This window comes from Schistocerca cancellata, chromosome 2 (assembly GCF_023864275.1).
Source record: "Schistocerca cancellata isolate TAMUIC-IGC-003103 chromosome 2, iqSchCanc2.1, whole genome shotgun sequence".
In the NCBI taxonomy this organism is placed as follows: domain Eukaryota; kingdom Metazoa; phylum Arthropoda; class Insecta; order Orthoptera; family Acrididae; genus Schistocerca; species Schistocerca cancellata.
In genome coordinates this window covers 46,205,027-46,223,748 of record NC_064627.1, presented here as the reverse complement: position 1 = coordinate 46,223,748, position 18,722 = coordinate 46,205,027, and positions in this window count along the sequence as shown.

Below are 18,722 nucleotides of genomic sequence, written 5' to 3'. Positions count from 1 at the left end.
ATAATAATAATAATAATAATAATAATAATTGAGGTACCACCTTGTTATACTGTAACAGGATGTAGAATATTGACAGTATAGTAGTGCTCATGAGGATCTTATGTGACACAGATGAAACTGACAAAGTGGAAACAAAAGTTATTGGGTAAGAAACAAAAGTGTCATATTTACTTCAGCCAATTCAAAAGGAAATAAAGGAGGGTATAAAAAGGGTAAGAACAATAAGACAGAATTTTCTTCTGTTTACCTGTGAAAGAGAAAAGAAACTTTGGTCGGAAACATTACCACGATCACATAGGAAAAACTACGGCTTGTTTTTAAATGTAGCATGTATATTCCAGAAGTAAAATACCACTATTTGAGCGTAAAGAAGGCAAATGTAGTCCTCTATAAAAGACTAACTGAAAAGTGGGTAACCAACTGCGTCAGTCCTCATTCCGATGACCTCACCAAGAATATTGGCATGTGAACTATTCGCACTCTTTTAGTACAGAACATTCTATTTCCTTTTACCCAATCCCTCTTTGTAGCGATGCATTATATTCATCATCTCCCTCTCACTGCTACTCTTTGCATACATAGTCTCCTTCTCATGTCTACTTCTTCTCCCATTGGACTTTCTCCTGTCTGTCTCTCTCCCATTGTCATTGCCTTCATGCCTTTCTTTCGCCCTTCCTTACGACTGTCTCCTTCTTTCACTTTCATTGTCTCTCTGTCATACTACCACTGCTATCTTTCTTTTCAGCCACCATTGTCTCCTCTCCACTTGTGTCCTTGGGGATGGTTTCCTTGACACTTTGGCCTTAGACTAGGAAACGTTAAAGCGTGGGTGAAGTGGGAGAAAGTGGTCAGGCTTTTCTTGTCAGCTTTTGCTGGTTGGGGGAGAGAATGAGAAGGTTCCAGACCCCTAAGCCTATGTGTAGTTCCAGTGATCTGTCTTTCTGGTTTCCATTGTCTCCTCTCTCTTTGGTTTCCACTATTACTACATTCATCCATTTCTTTCTCCTTCGCTGCCACATCCCCCAACCCCTCTCCCTCTCTCTCTCTTTTCTAGTGTCAGTATCTCTCTGCTACTGTCTTGCAGCACAAGAAAGCGCGAATATGTTCACATGCCAAAAACTTTTGGTGAGAAAGGCGGAAAGGGGACTGAGGCAGCTGGTTCGCCACTTCTCTCTGAATCTTTTACTGGGTAAGCGTATTTGTCTTTTCTGTGCTCAGACAGAAGAATTGTTCAGCTGATTCCCTTCTTTTGCCTGTTACAGACTTCATCTTATACAAGCAGCACACCCCGCTGCATCTCAGTAACGTTTTGACATTTTACTTGTATACTTCCACATATTTACATACTTCCACACATGCAAACAAAAAATAAATACAGTTATCGTAAGGTTAAAACAGAATCGATTTCCGTCCAATTTAAGTTCACTTTACAGTACTTTACACAGAATAACTGAATATTTTTAGGTTATGCCTACAGTATACCAAATCATGCAGTGTTTGATTTGCAAGTACCAAAAATTTCCTATGACAATTTTTTGTAAGGTGCTTACAATGTCAAGTAGCACCAACGAATAGTTTCCAGGTCAAGATAGTGGCGTCAGAACCCTTGCAATGAACCCAGAACCCTTGCCATGCTGTCTCTACGTCAGTTAAAACTGCATTTACGCCTCAGTTCAGATGTTTTACGTGAGTATGTACAGTGAATTTGAACCTCTGGATACCTGTCACACATGTTAAAATCGAAAAAGTTTTAGAAGTTTCCAGAGATCATCATGTTAAAGACATACGGTAAAAATTTCAACGATTTACCATTACAGAAGCCGCCAGCACAACAAGTAGTACTTTTGGTGCCTAAAAACACGGTGTTTAGGGGTTTCTTCAAGTACAGCCGTTGAACAAAGGGTAATGTAGTAAAGTCCGCACTAGACTGCACCTGACGCTAAAGAACCATACACTTACAATGTGAACAATTTAATTATTATCAACAAAATAGCCTGTGCCACAGCTAGGTTTAACTACAAGACATAGATTGCCATAGCTCATAACGTAAATAAAACCATAAAAGAAAATTTTAAGGAAAACAAATTTTCAATACCAGTTCAAATTAAAGATATAATACAGACATCAACAGGAACTTTCCTAGGTATGGCGCCATTCTGAAAAATCGGATAACAGCAACACAGCAGTTATTGTGTGACTACAACTCCAAACCACTTGAATTTTTAGGATCTAACAGTATCACTGTACTAAAAACAAACCACGCCCCTAAATTATAAGAATCAGCTGAAAAAAATTCTTAAAATTTAAATTTTCTACTAACAATTAATGAAGCCCAGTACCGTGTTGTAGTGAATAAAGAATCCACGAGGCTACGGTCTCAACCTAAGATTCACAAAAGTGATTGTCCTATGTGTCCAATTGTAGATCTCATAAACAACTCAGGACACAAAATTACCACAAATCTTAATAATATACTGAAGGAATATTAAACTATTGAAGTTACCGAAGGCACCTTCACAACTGTGAATTACGTGAACGTTTTTGTGGACCTCCTGCATCCCTTCTTGCTTGCTCGAGGGCTATGTCACCTTGCAGTAGGATAACTGTCCGTGTCACAAGTCCAGAATTGTGCTTAAGTTGTCTGAGGGGTGTTACAGTGCATTCATATGACTGTCCTGTCTTGATCACCAGTTTCAACTGATCTGAAACATATAGGACTCGTCTGGAATACGATTGAGCCCAGCTCCGTTCCCAGAAACAGTAGGTTCGTAATTTGTGGCAATTGCCTGACCTGTACGTTTCAGTCTAGTCCCACAAACCTGCAGAAACCTACCAAGAAGTTCACCATCCAAGCCACGCTGAATGGCTGCTGCACTGAGCTTCAAAGGTGGACGAATACGCAGCTAAGCAGCTGGTCCTAATATTATGTCGCATCAGTGTAGATGTTTCTGTGAACGCTGTTGGGGTTTTACGGGAATTACATGAATGAGTGGGCCGTTCTCAGTCCACGCTCGATTATCCCCGTTCTCTTTTCATCTCACCTGCCAAGACTTAGTAGTGTGTGAAGGGAACAGATGGAGATACAGTTCTTTGTCACTCTCAGCAACGGAAAGTGCTGCGACATTGAGATGCATTACTTCCTCCAGCTTTACTGCAGTTGTTATATTTCTTAAAAATAAAGTTATTGTGATTTGGAATCTGTACATCGAGTTGACTCTGAGCAAGGCAGGGTTGTAGTTGCGACCGAGACGTACTTCTTTCACATCAAAGACATCGCATATATTCTCAGCAGCTACCAAGCGGGAGGCCAGAATGTGGGAGCGAATGGGCATTTGCGAGCAGCAGGGACACCCAGCGTTGCTCTCTGGATAACTAGCTGCGAGTGTACGCCAAATACTGCAATAGAAAATCAGCGCGGATACTTAGTCATACAGAAACAGTTTTAATTCAAATGAGAAGTTGTGGGTTTAGTACGCGGCTCACTGAAAAAGGAAAACAAGAATTTAACACTAGCTAATACTGAAAAATAATATCAAAGGTACGCAGCCTAAGACGATGGCTGGCTGAAATATCTTTTGATAGACACGCTGGTGAACTCTTGTTGCCAAATAAACAATCTTGAAGGAACGTGATTGTAACAACGTTAAAATATAATATTCGCGCTTGCGGACCGCGAAGTGACGGTTACTAATGTTCTTTCAGTTAAAATGCTTGCTACGTCATGCCGATTCTGTTGAATAAACAGTAAAAAACTGCTTTTCAATAGCACAGGCGAAAGGAAATGTGTTGTAGGACGAATATCTTCCACACGTTGACGTTACAACAGTCTTCATTCTTTGATAATAGTTTTTCCTGTGAAGTCTTCTCACTTCGAGTAGAGAGGAGGTAAAGCTTCCTTCGCAAGCGGCCAGGGCTGGAATAATGAAAGGAAGCACCTCTGCTGCTGGCATTATTTTACAGTTTGTTACCTACTCGGCTGTCAATACACCTTCCATAGGCCTCAGAAAAGTTCGTTGCAGCCTAAACCGCCTACCTGAAGCTTCAGTAAGATCTGTTCCTTCTTACTCCGTGGCATTATCGTTTGCAGAAATGCTGAAATGTCTCATAAAAAGGCAAACATTGGACACAGAGAGATTGGTTACTACTACGTCAGTTACAGTGACACAGTTCTGGTAATATCAGCTCTATTGTGAAAGCTGTTTCTTCACACGCCTGCACTGTTGACGTGCAATTGGGGCACATAAAAAGGAATCACTTTCACGACCAAACAACTCAACTCTATCGGTCTCTATTTCGCGAGCATTTTTAGTTTCTTCCTTTTTCCATAATCATTTGTACTTCCTGACAAAGTATGTGAAGCACCCAGAACACATGACCTGATGTCAATGTGTCTTGGTACAGGTACATACCATCGGTGGGTATTTAAACATCAGACTTCCAGATTTGTAACTGGTAGAACGGGAACCGCGGTGCGTCAGTGTCGTTCATGTACAGCGCTGTTACCAGTTCTCATAGGGTTTACGAGGGGCGTAAACAATGCCAAGTGTTGAGTGATCACTGTGCAATCCACATAGATACCGCATCCTCGAGTGACACAGAGTTATCAACGCTTGAAAAAAGTACGAAAAGTCTCCATTTGGCCACTAGGGCGAATAGTGCACTGTCCAATTTTGCAATGTAGCATTACATTGGACGGCGTGGGAATATTAGAGCAGGCATACTTGTTAGCAAGGTTCTGGGCCTCTACAACAGACCACGGAAAGGGAGGATCGCCGAATCGTACACACATCCGCACCTGCCATCCGAGAGAAGGTACTGAACATTCAGTCTAATCTCGCACCCGTGGTCAGAGACCAGCAGCAGGCAGACTAGGGAATTACCGTCCCCTGTGTAGGGTAAAGTTACCAACACGACACAGGTGGGTGCGTTTGGAGTGGTGCCGTGACTAGAGAGCGTGGACTGCTGACGAATGGCGTCGCACAGTGTTGAGGATGAACCGCAGTTCTGCACGACCCTGGATGACCATCGACGGCGAATATGGCTGCGAACTGGGGAGAGGTACCCTTCCTTCAGTGTTTCGGAGAGGCAAAGTAGTTTTACTGCAAACTCTTCGTGTGAGGAGCCATCGCGTGTGAGTTCAGGTCAAGGCTGGGAGTTGAGGAAACTCTGACGGCAGAGCGGTACTTAGCAGACGTCGTGCGTCCTCAAGTGTTACCACTAATGCAACAAAATCTTGTCATTTTTTAACGGGACACTGTACTTCTGCACATGGTGGTGATTCCCTGAACTGTCTGGGGTATAGTGAGTTACTCCTGTGGTCAGGAAGACCGCTAGATCTCTCCTGGACAAAGAATACGTGTGGCCAGATCTGTCGTAAACACCGTTCAGTAACTTTTCCCAAGGTATCAAGGAGCCGTTACTGAGGGCCAACGTGCCTCGGGAGAGGACACAACGTCCTTACGGCTCACCTCCTAACCGAATCTGTGCGTGCATCCATGTCAAGGAAAGTGGCTGTTATTGAGTCCTTGGGAAGCGTTACTCGGTATAGGCGTCACCACGTCTTCTAAGGGGGCGTCTAATTTTTTTTTCTTTTCTTTTCGTCCAATGTGTTATAATTGCCGCTGGAAGGCAAAACTGATGTTTCAGCCAAGGTTTCTGTGACCTTCCCCTGCGATTGCATTGGTTTTAGTCATCTAGTGACAATCTGCAACAATGAGTGGTCTGTAGCCTGAAAACTTGTATGTCAGTTGGCACAACCGATAGCACCTTAAAGCAGAAATGTTGTTCACAAAATTGCAAGTGCTTTTGGGAACCTGTGTTCGTACGGTAATACATATTTGCTACTAATGCAACATTTTAAATCTCTGTTTCTTGATTTCTTACTGCCTGTGACAGACGTATTTGATAGTTACAGTATATACTATATTTATGTATTTATTAACTTGCTTAAAAAATGGTTCAAATGGCTCTGAGCACAATGGGACTCAACTACTGTGGTCAGAAGTCCCCTAGAACTTAGAACTACTTAAACCTAACTAACCTAAGGACAGCACACACATCCATGCCCGAGGCAGGATTCGAACCTGCGACCGTAGCGGTCGTGCGGTTCCAGACTGTAGCGCCTTTAACCGCTCGGCCACTCTGGCCGGCTAACTTGCTTAAGATGTGTATACTTCACAGACTTGAACGAAATTAAAATTTATAAATGACAGTGAACTTTCTAATACTGTCTGCAGATGTTTCGTGCTGTGTGTAGTTGTAGCAACCAACGCTAGAAACGCATTTTATTTCAGTCATGTATTAAACAAATTTTTACATAATGTACTACTACAACATTATTAACTTTTAGACATCGGGCGTGACATGACATGACATGACCTGCCATGTTGTAACTGACTCAGGCCATTGCCTAATTAGGAGTAATCTTATTCTTACATTTTAACTTTGCCAAACACAAAATATACAAACCCGTAACTGACAGACAACAGGGTGGAGTGACGAAATACTGAATCATGGGCTAAAGATGAAGAGTCTATCATCTGTATGTGAGTCTATCATCAGTAGATAATGTAATCTACTGATGATAGACTCACAGTATCTTTGCAACTGGACTCAATGATTCTAAGATACACACTGCTAATACACTTAGTGAATACCATACTGTAAAATGGCTTTAAGAAAATGTCGCCTCATGTCTTTGCTTTGGTGCATTTCGATTTCTCAATTGTTTACTTGTCTTCCCTTCTGTCTACTTGTATAACTGCGAATAATTATCCTTTTTCTGTTGCAGGTCTACGATATTATCATTCGTCCAACAGGAGATTTATATTGCTGACTGAATATTAAAGTGCTTCATAAAATTCGCCGAAGACGCTGCTAATCCTCTTACAGGAGCCGTACTCGAGTATACGACGCAAAATGCTATAGAAAATCTATATGCATAATATGAGTGTAAACAGCCAAGAAAATAGTTCCTTGGTATAGTATTTGGTAACGAAATTCTTTAGATTATAGCTTGTTGTTAAACCTTCAGCTTTCATGTTCAGACTGTAAAAAGCTCACAGAGCCTCCGAGCGGGAGACTAAATCTATGGCATCATCAGTAACACAGTAAAAAAAATACACAGTGGAAAATAAACCCGACACACGCTACAATAGAGACAAACTGACAGGGCTGCTTCACATGCATAGACTGATTCAATTTTCTGAAGGTGATGAGTTAATTACTTGTATATCAACAAACTTCATTAACACCAGTCTTTTGTTATGTGTCTATGATCGTAAGGTTCTTCTCTCACAGTGAAAGATTATGAATTTATATATATATATATATATATATATATATATATATATATGTACCGTCGGTGCGATCCAATGTGAGTGACTGACTACTTACGAATCAAGTGACGTGAATGGATGGGATTCGCAATTTCAGATATATTCAAGATAAGCGGAATCATGTAAGACAAGAAATATATGAAAAGTGGAAAAAATCAACGTACTAAACACATTTTGTTTTCAAAAACGCGTTTTCACAGCTGTCGTGTTTTTAGTACTTCGTTGCATGACGTTAGACTTGTTCGTAATATCAAATCACGGAGAAAATGTTCGAAACATTCATTACTAGAAACCACATGGTCTTTGTGCGAAGCAGTGAATACCTCAGCAGTTCCATCAGCTAAAGTTACGAACTCGTTCCAAGCGATTCAGATGTGTACAACTGGGTATTTTGAACTTAAAGGCGCTGCTGAAACATTGTCAGTGCAGGCGGTAAGATCTCCTAGTGCGCTCTCTTGAAGGTGTCTCATCGTCATCCAACTGCTGTTAAAAAACTGTACTCCGACACAGAAGAATGGAAAACTGTCATTGTTTTCAAATGAGGGATGACCATGGCAGATCCATGCCATGCCGTACTTCATCTGAAAGCCACCCATGGTTTACATTTTGACGATGCTGCCATTTCTTCCTCAACAGCACAGGCATTTTACGTGTAAAACTTCGCAACAGATGAAGCAGCAGAAGATGATACCGAGGGAATTTTTCATGAATTATATTTTGCCACTCCCTTGTAAAAAAAGAAGAACACCCTTTCATGTGATGGTTCATGTTCAAACAAAATGTAACTTACCATTATGGAAGCAAAATGTAGTATCTAACAAACCTGTAGTTGCATTCGTTATCCTGTGTATTCGTCAGAAATATTTTATAAATGTAGGTAAAACATTAATATTAGTGTATTTACAAATACTTGGTGGAAGCTGTTTAAGAGACCAGAAGGGTAATAAACTATTTATGCACGCTTAACTTTCATTTAAAGTTTTTACTCCTCACAACAAGATTAGTGAGGCCGAAAATATTGTTCCTCTGGTTGCCGGAGCTATCGTGGAATACCTCAGTTTTTCATTGTCTCCACAAACATGTCACTAACCTTCCTAAAGCAAAATCGGCAGCGAGTTGCCTCAATGCAGCTCTTCTTCGCCAGCACCTAGTTACAAGTGTCGTAACACACTTACAGAAGTATCACAAGCTCATAAACTTACTATCCCAACTACTACGAGCAATACATTTAGAGTTACTGATCTGTTATTACCCTGAGAAATACAGAAATATTCTCAAGATTGTTTCTTTATGTTTCTTGCACAGGACTGTTGCTATCACTCCCGATCCAGTTCAGAGTTGGATGCTTATCAATGCTCTTCGCCTAATTATCCGTAATGCTTGAACGACGACTTTTATGCACTGCAGAAGGAACATAAAAACCAAACTTATACATAAATACAACAATTAAAAACTTATTTGGCATGAAAGTATCGTAACTGCGCATATCAAGTTAGTCTAGTCTGACCTCAAGGTGTTTTACATGCAGTCCTCTCATAAAGTGTAACTCCTGTTTGACTGGAAACAGGAAATCTGTTGTGTGAAGTTAAATGAGTTTGGGGCTACGTTAGACATCAGTGACACACAATGTAAATTGCGGAGATTTGCAGTGTTGTCAGGCACTGACTGTCGACGTTGTCACCGACACTTGAGTTGACTTTTAGAACATGTCAAAGTGGTAAACCTACCTTGTCACTCATATCGTTTTAGCATTAAACAATGTTTTACTTGGGAGAAACAAGGAAAAACACGCTGCCACAATCATAGGCTACAGATAATTTTCTTTGAATCTCTTTTCAAATGACTTCATTTCAGCCTGAAATCATCAACGTCAATATTCGGGCAGTGCTGACTCTTGAACGAAGTACCTCACTCGTGGCGTCACCGATGGCACCATCGGATATCCTCCCACCTCTCCCTTCACCCACGTGACAGTCTAGCTGCCTTGTGTATAAAATGGCTGGATATTCAAGAATTTTAAGGTTTTCGTATGTTTTCTGCCATTGAAAATAATTCACCTTTGTTATTCTGTGATGACGCTGAATAAGCGCACTGCACGAGCAGTGAATAATATCCTTGACTGTGTTTATCTGTGGTTCGCTTGCTCGCCATTCAGTTGAGCAGCGCTAGGGCGTTCTTACTTGAAGTATAATAGTGAGCAGTTATGTTTTGTAGAGAAGGATATTTGGTAATCGTGAATCTGAAAGCAATTATCTGAAATATTTTTTATGAAGATAAAAGTTTTAAACATGTCATTGACCCTACTCATAAAGAAGATCTTTGGAGGAATATTTCAAGACTGTCAGTGCACAGTAGGAAGGAAATGCTTGTTTGGCAGAACTGTTAACTGAGTATATTTTTGTCCCTTAAACGACGAATAAGATTCATGATTGGCGTTAATTTGATCTCTTTGTTTTTGTTGTACCACAAATAACACTTAACTATATGTTTGTAATTTTTGTAATTGGAGGATTTCGTAATTTTTGTCGTCTTATGTTATATAGTCCCTTTTTGTCAATAATCAATGGTTAATTTTTCAAGAACGATTTTCTTTAAAGTATAAGTCATGTCCATTATACTTAGTGAAGTTTTGAATGTTGTCTCCAGTGTGCATTGCACCTTACTCCACATGAAGAGACAGATTATTTTTGACGAGCAAAAATCAATTTTGTAATGAATAGCTAATTTTTTCTTTAGCTGTTGCTTCTGCTGATTTCAGTTTGCTTTCCAGAACGCCATTACATCAGACATACAAAAGCATGGTGAGCAAGAGGTAAGTTACTTTTTTTCAGGACAGATCTCACTTCGAACAGTTCATAGTCAGATTTCTCAGGTGTTGAGCCAAGCAAGGAGATTAATTTTCAGAATTTTTTTCTGAGTAGAACAACATTTTATTTTTTTGGTTATTTCAAATCAGAAATTGCACCTCATGTCACGCAATTATCATAATGTAGTTCAGTATTGAGTTTCAGTGAAATATTACGCTCTGAAAGCACAGTATGTTACGTTTGGCATTTAATTAGATTAGTTTTAATTATTTCTGATTCAGTATTCCAGTGATTCTAAAGTTTTGTTACATAACACTGTTCACATGCGCATCGCAGGGCCAATCAACAGTCAGTATTCCTCAGTAGTTGAATACAATATGAGCTTGCACATCCCACAAGGAGAAAGAGTTTATTTACAGATAAATTTTTATAAAAAAGCTGAAATTAGGAAGAAAATCAGGAAAATGGATGAATTGCCTCACCCCTCTGACGTCATGGTGGAAGCAGAGAAGTTATCCAAGCATAAAGTGGCAGGAAATTCAAAAATCTGGCATGTCATTGTCATAGTGACAGAAATAGGCCATTTTAACTAAATACAGAATTCACGATGGCCACTTTGTTTTCCCCTCATGTCACTGCGGAATAAGGGCGTTCTCCTAAGTAGAGAATCCTCTAGAAGACTGGTGCAATCGAGAGCTGCGAGAAAGACAGGCCGCTGCACATACGCCACGAAGGTAGGCCGAGCTCGGTTGCCAGCTCGCTCAGCTCAGGAACAAACTACGTTTCTACACCTCTTAACTCGTAACTGGGTGTGCATCTACAAACGAGAATTGCACCTTCTACTGGAATCAACTATCACGTAGTTTTATTGTTTAGTAGTCTCATAACGATAAGTCCATAGACCTATTAATAATTTGTTACCGCTGTACTGGGGTACAATGAAATACAAGTCATGCCAAATGACTATCAGTTGCATGAGGTACCACATCTTGTATGAAATGAGGGCTGTTACGCAGAAAAGACTAACTGCTATAAAAAAAGCCGTTATACCATTTATGTCAAGAATTGATCGTAAATTTTATTTCAGGGCTAGTAATCAGTCAGACTTCATAACAGCAGATTCCAGTAGAAGATGCAATTCTCCCTAGTACATACACCCCTAGTTATGAATTAACAGATTTGGAAACGCATTTTGTCTGATGAGTTGAGCGAGCGATCGAGTTCAGACCTACAATCGCGGCCTGTCTTGTTTATCTGCAATCTCTATGGCGTCAGAATCCACGATGCTAGGACAGAGGGAGCTAACGCGGCTGGCCACTTGTTCTAGGGGTGGAAGTCCACATCACCCGTGAAAATTCAGCCACAGCCCGCTGGTAAGCTCTGCTAGCCTCGACGCTTCCTACAGGGGCTTGTCAGGATGTGAAGTTCAACCTGTTGCAGCAAAGCACTGACAGCCGATTGTTTCTAACTGCTACTGAGTGGAGAGCCCGATGTTAAACAAGCAGCATCTTCTGATTCAGCGGACTTTAAAATCTTCTGTTTTTCTTATGCTTCTGGAGCATAGGAAGCTATATGCTTAAGCACAGCTGGGGATAAATATTCATACATAAGATCAATTATCAGTCTTGAATTGTTTTCCCCACTGTTATAACAAAAATGTGCCGGATTTCTATTTCTGGCACTATATACATTTCCAACTCTCACACCAAAGGCTTACAAGTACGAAAGAAAACTTCCCATAAAGTTCGACACTGCATTTAAGAAATTCACGAATGACACTGATGGATAGTACCTGCTGCCTCCAGCGATGTTACGGCAGAACATCAAATCTATTAATGAATATTTATGCTCATTATTAAAATGATAACGTATCTTAGGGTTATTCTTATTTTCCCAATATTTCTTCATTTTCTCCCTGAAGACTTTCTTTCGTTCTTCAGCCCACTTTGCTCGGTATCGTCTTGGTTCCATTTCTGGAATAAACTTCCATTAGTCAATTTTGCTTCTGAATGTATCCCTGGTTGATGTGTTTGTTACCTCTATTTTTGCTTTTATCAAATCCTTCTTAAGTTTAGTTGATCCTTTAAGGGATGTCACATAGTTCAATAGACTTGTGGTTAGTCTGTTTCCAGGTAAACTGTCTAGGTGTCTATAGAACTTTATTCGTCTCTTTCTGACGACAATGTCTATGTTGGATACAGACTGCAAACCTTGACAACAGAAAAAGTATCAATCTTGTTTGTATCGTGGTGTCAAAATTTTTCTAATAAACTTTCTCTCTACTTTCTGAAATTCTTGTTAATCTAGTTTTCGATTCAATGAGTGTGTTTCACTTGCATATGCGACTGTCGGTTTGATTACTGTGTTTTTTTTTTTTTTTTGTTTTAGGGCGCACAACTTCAATGGTCATTAGCGCCCTGACTACTCTAAGAATGCACCGCGAGGCACAAGTGGACAACAACAACTAAAAAGGAAAACACGATAAAAGACAGACTGACAGGCATAGGATTAAAAAACAGCATCATCAAATGTCCTTAGAGAGGTTTGTCAAATTGATAAAACGAAGAACACGAGCAACTGCTCGTGGGTCATCCGCTAAAAGGGCATCGAAAGTACTTGGCAGGTTAAGATCTAGACGCAATGTGTTAAAATCTGGACAGGACATTAAAATGTGTCGAACCGTCAGCAAGTGCCCACATGGGCAGAACGGCGCCGGCGCAGCCGTCAGCAGATGGCGGTGGCTGAACCGGCAGAGCCCAATTCTTAACCGGGCCAAAACTACCTCCTCCCGCCGAGAAGGGCGTGAGGAGGACGTCCAAGCCACGGGAAGAGATTTTAAGGCCCGAAGCTTGTTGTCTGTAAGTGCAGCCCAATCGGCATGCCACAGCGACAATGCGCCGACAAATGACCCTGCTAAAATCGGACGAAGGGACACAACAAGAAGCTGTCCGAGGCTGGAGGACCGCAGCCATGGCCGCGGCATCTGCAGCTTCGTCCCAGGGATACCGACATGGCCAGGAACCCACATAAAGCTAACCGGAGAACCGACGTCCACCAGCTGCTGAAGAGAGCGTTGGATCCCGTGTACGAAAGGGTGAACCGGGTACGGATCACTGAGGCTCTGGATGGCGCTCAGGGAGTCGGAGCAGATGACATAAGCAGAATGTCGGTGGCGGCAGATGTAAAGAACAGCCTGGTAGAGGGCAAAGAGCTCAGCTGTGAAGACCGAACAATGGCCATGGAGCCGGTATTTGAAACTTTGTGCCCCGACAATAAAGGAACACCCGACCCCGTCATTGGTCTTAGAGCCATCTGTATAAATGAAAGTCATGTTGATGAACTTCGAACGAAGTTCCAAAAAACGGGAGCGGTAAACCGATTCGGGGGTAACCTCTTTTGGGAGCGAGCTGAGGTCAAGGTGAACGCGGACCTGAGCCTGGAGCCAAGGTGGCGTGTGGCTCTCGCCCACTCGAAAGGTTGCAGGGAGTGAAAAATTAAGGTGTTGAAGGAGGCGACGAAAGCGAACTCCAGGGGGTAGCAGGGCAGAGACATACAACCCGTATTGACGGTCGAGAGAGTCGTCAAAAAAGGAACGAGAAGACGGATGGTCGGGCATTGACAGTAGCCGACAGGCATACCGACAAAGCAGTATATCACGCCGGTAGGTGAGTGGCAATTCGCCAGCGTCAGCATGAAGACTCTCTACGGGACTAGTATAAAATGCTCCGATCGCAAGTCGTAAACCCCGATGTTGTATGGAGTTGAGGCGGCGTAAGATGGATGGCCGTGCAGAGGAGTATACGAAGCTCCCATAATCCAGCTTGGAGCGGACGATCGACCGATATAGACGAAGTAGGACGGTTCGATCCGCTCCCCACGACATACCACTGAGAACACGGAGGACATTTAAAGAACGGGTACAACGGGCGGCCAAATATGACACATGTGGAGACCAGCTAAGTTTCCTGTCAAATGTAATGCCTAAAAATTTGGTTGTCTCCACGATTGGGAGAGCAACGGGACCGAGTCTTAAGGACGGTGGGAGAAACTCTTTGTAGCGCCAGAAGTTAATACAGATCGTCTTCTCGGCAGAAAAACGGAAGCCATTGGCGACACTCCAGGAGGAAAGACGGTCAAGAGAACGCTGAAGACAGCGCTCCAGGACACGTGTACACTGCGCGCTGCAATAGATGGTAAAATCGTCCACGAAAACGGAGCCTGATACATCATCTGGGAGGCAATCCATTATTGGATTGATCGCGATGGCGAAGAGAGCGACGCTCAAAACTGAGCCCTGTGGCACCCCATTCTCCTGGAGAAAGGTGTCGGACAGGACAGAACCCACACGTACCCTGAACTGTCGATCCATTAAAAAGGAACGAATAAAAAGAGGGAGGCGACCGCGAAGGCCCCATGTATGCATGGTGCGGAGAATGCCCGCCCTCCAACAGGTGTCGTAAGCCTTCTCCAAATCAAAGAACACAGCCGCGGTCGGGCGCTTCCGCAAGAAGTTATTCATAATGAAGGTCGACAAGGTAACCAGATGGTCAACAGCAGAGCGGCGCCTACGAAATCCACATTGTACATTGGCAAGTAGGCGTCGAGACTCGAGCAGCCAAACCAATCGAGAGTTAACCATTCGCTCCATCACTTTACAGACACAGCTGGTAAGCGAGATTGGTCGATAACTGAAAGGCAAGTGCTTGTCCTTCCCTGGCTTAGGAATCGGGACAACAATAGACTCGCGCCAGCATGCGGGAACATGTCCCTCAATCCAGATGCGATTGTATGTACGAAGAAGAAAACCTTTACCCGCAGGAGAAAGGTTCTTCAGCATCTGAATATGAATAGAATCAGGCCCTGGAGCGGAGGACCGTGATCGGCCAAGTGCGTTTTCGAGTTCCCGCATGGTGAATGGGGCATTATAACTTTCACAATTCGAGGAGCTGAAGTTAGGTGGTCTAGCCTCCTCTGCCTGTTTGCGGGGGAGGTAAGCAGGGTGGTAATGAGCGGAGCTCGAAACCTCTGCGAAAAAGCGGCCGAAGGCATTGGAGACAGCCTCAGGGGCCACAAGGACGTCATTCGCGACCTTCAAGCCAGAAACTGGTGAGTGGACCTTAGTGCCAGATAGCCGGCGCAGACTACCCCAGACAACAGAAGAAGGAGTAAACTGTTGAAGGTGCTTGTGAAAGCAGCCCAGCTGGCTTTCTTGCTTTCTGTGATAATACGACGACACTGAGCACGTAATCGTTTATAATTGATACAATTCGCCACTGTAGGGTGGCGTTTAAATGTGCGTAAAGCACGTCGTCGAGCACGTAAAGCGTCTCTACATGCTGCGGTCCACCAGGGGACCGGTACGCGACGTGGAGAAGAAGTAGGGTGAGGGATGGAATATTCAGCAGCAGCGAGAATGACTTCCGTGAGGTGTGCGACCTGACGATCGCAGCTTGGGAAGGTTTGATCCTGAAAGGTCGCCCTGGAAGAGAAGAGCCCCCAGTCTGCCTTGGAGATGGTCCAACTAGAGGAGCACGGAGAGGGGGTATGCTGCAGGAGATGGATAACACACGGGAAGTGGTCGCTCGAATATGTATCAGAAAGCGCATACCACTCAAACCGGCGTGCACGTTGGGGAGTACATATAGAGAGGTCTAAATGGGAATAGGAGTGAGATGTGTCCGAAAGAAAAGTAGGGGCGCCAGTATTGAGGCAGACAAGATTGAGCGGGTTGAAAAGGTCTGCTAACAAGGAGCCCCTCGGGCAGGATGCTGGAGAGCCCCAAAGGGGATGGTGGGCATTGAAGTCTCCAGTTAACAAAAATGGTGCAGGTAGCTGAGCAATAAGTTGCATCATGTCTGCCCTGGTAACGGCAGATGACGATGGAGTGTAAACGGTACAAAAGGAAAACGTAAAAGTGGGGAGAGTAATGCGGATGGAACTGCCTGCAGGCCGGTGTGCAACGTGATGGGATCGTAGTAAATATCATCCCGGACCAGCAACATAACCCCTCCATGAGCTGGGATACCTACCACAGGGGGTAGGTCAAAAGGCACAGAGGTGTAGTGTGCCAAGGCAATTTGATCGCATGGGCGTAGCTTCGTTTCCTGGAGGGCTACGACTAGCGGACGGTGCAAGCGGAGCAGCAACTTCAAGTCCTCTCGGTTGCAGCGAATGCTGCGAATATTCCAGTGAATAAGTGCCATCGTAAGAAGAAGAAGATGAAAGAAGGGGTCACCTCGAAGGCCGCTGAGGGCCTGGCTTCGAGCGAGCACTGCCGCCGCTATCAGTAGGCGGACAGTCATCGTCCATGGGGTCTATAGGTTCATCGGCCATCTCGGGAGGATGGCCGGGAAGGGGAGCTTCCTCCGCCGGTGAACGGCCAGATGTACGGCTACCAGCGGTGCGGCCAGGCGAAACGGATGACGGCCTGGGGCGGCAACCGCTGGGTGGCGCGGGAGAAGAAATGCGCCGTGGCGGAGAAGGAGAACTGTGCTTCCTATGAGCCTTTTTGGAAGGACGTTTGGTGGAAGTACCGGTCGAAGGCTGGGAGGGCGAGGTACGTAGGAAGTCTGCACGGGATGGTTCCTTCTTGAAGGCCCGTGCATCTGACTTCGGGGTCTTCGTCTTAGCAGAAGCTGATGAAGGGGCTGGTGTCTGTGGGGTGATGGGAGGAAGAGGAGACGTCGACCGCGCGATCTTAGCACTGGCCGAACGGACGACCGTGGTGCTGAAGGTCAGATCGCATGTCTGGGTTGCCACCTCCTTGGTAGTCCAAGGAGAGGCGAGGACAGTACTGTATTTCCCCGCTGGGAGCAGCGTGGGCTTCCTACTAGCCAATAGCTTGCGAGCAGCCGAGGTGGACACTTTCTCTTTGACCCGAATTTCTAGGATACAGCGTTCTTCCTTAAAGACAGGACAGTCGCGGGAGGATGCGGCATGGTCACCCTGACAGTTCACACAACGAGGAGACGGAGGTGGACAGTCACCCTCATGGGCATCCCTGCCACAAGTGACACATTTAGCCGCATTGGAACAAGACTGTCGAGTGTGATTGAAACGCTGACACTGGTAGCAGCGCGTAGGTGTCGGGACATAGGGGCGAACAGAAATAACCTCGTAGCCCGCCTTGATGCGCGATGGTAGCTTAACACTATCGAAGGTCAAGAAAAGTGCCCGGGTCGGTACAAGGTCATTGTTGACCTTTTTCATGACCCTATGGACAGCCGTCACGCCCTGCTCAGCGAGGAAAGATTGAATCTCCTCGTCAGTCAATCCGTCGAGGGAGCTAGTATAGACTACACCACGAGACGAATTCAAAGTTCGGTGGGCCTCCACCCGGACAGGGAACGTGTACAGGAGGGTGGCCCGAAGCAGTTTTTGTGCCTGAAAGGCACTCTCAGTTTCTAGTAATAAGGTACCGTTACGCAACCTGGTACAAGATTTGACAGATCCGGCTATGGCATCTACGCCCTTCTGGATAACGAAAGGGTTGACAGAGGAAAAATCCTTTCTGTCCTCAGATCGAGAAACGACGAGGAACTGTGGGGCAGGCGGTAGTACTTTTGTCACTGGTGGCTGGTCACGTTTCCGTTTTTGGGCAGAAGTCGAAAGCGATGGAGTAGAATCCATTGCGGAGGAATCCCCCATGATTGCCAGCGTCTCCGATGGCGCGCTCCTTCCTTGTGGGGACCCTCTCAGAGGGCACTCCCGCCTTAGGTGAATGTTTACACCTCAGGTCACACCTCCCGAGAAACAGACGGAGGGACCAATCGGCATGGTCAGAAGGTATCAGCTCAGGCAATCACCCCTCCCCGGGCCTGGCCTTTACCAGGGGGTACGCGCGTGCCTTACATGGTTACCCAGGGCGGGGACTTACGCGTTACCCCGTCACCGGCTACGCGTGCGAAAGCGTGGGTCGGCCTTCAGGCACGCACAGGGAGGAAGGAAGAAGAGGAAAAAGAAGAGAGAGAGGGAGAAAGAGGACAGACTGTCTCAAACGCCAAGGCGGAGACCAGAGAAGGCAAGGAGAAGAAGGCAATGAGAAGGCAAGGAGAAGAAGGCAATGAGAAGGCAAGGAGAAGAAGGCAATGAGAAGGCAAGGAGAAGAAGGCAATGAGAAGGCAAGGAGAAGAAGGCAATGAGAAGGCAAGGAGAAGAAGGCAATGAGAAGGCAAGGAGAAGAAGGCAATGGGAAGGCAAGGAGAAGAAGGCAATGAGAAGGCAAGGAGAAGAAGGCAATGAGAAGGCAAGGAGAAGAAGGCAATGGGAAGGCAAGGAGAAGAAGGCAATGAGAAGGCAAGGAGAAGAAGGCAATGAGAAGTCAAGGAGAAGTCAAGGGAAAGAGTAAGGAAGACAGTGAGGTGGAGAAGAGCAAAGAAAGGAACCAACGAAAGGAAGGAAGAAACGAGAAGTGAAAAACCAAAAAGACCACAATTATAGGTCGTGGAACCGTCCGTCTCCGGACGCAGGCGCTAACTACCCCCGTGAGGGGGATGGACTCCTTTTAGTCGCCTCTTACGACAGGCAGGAATACCTCGGGCCTATTCTAATCCCCGGACCCGCAGGGGGGATTACTGTG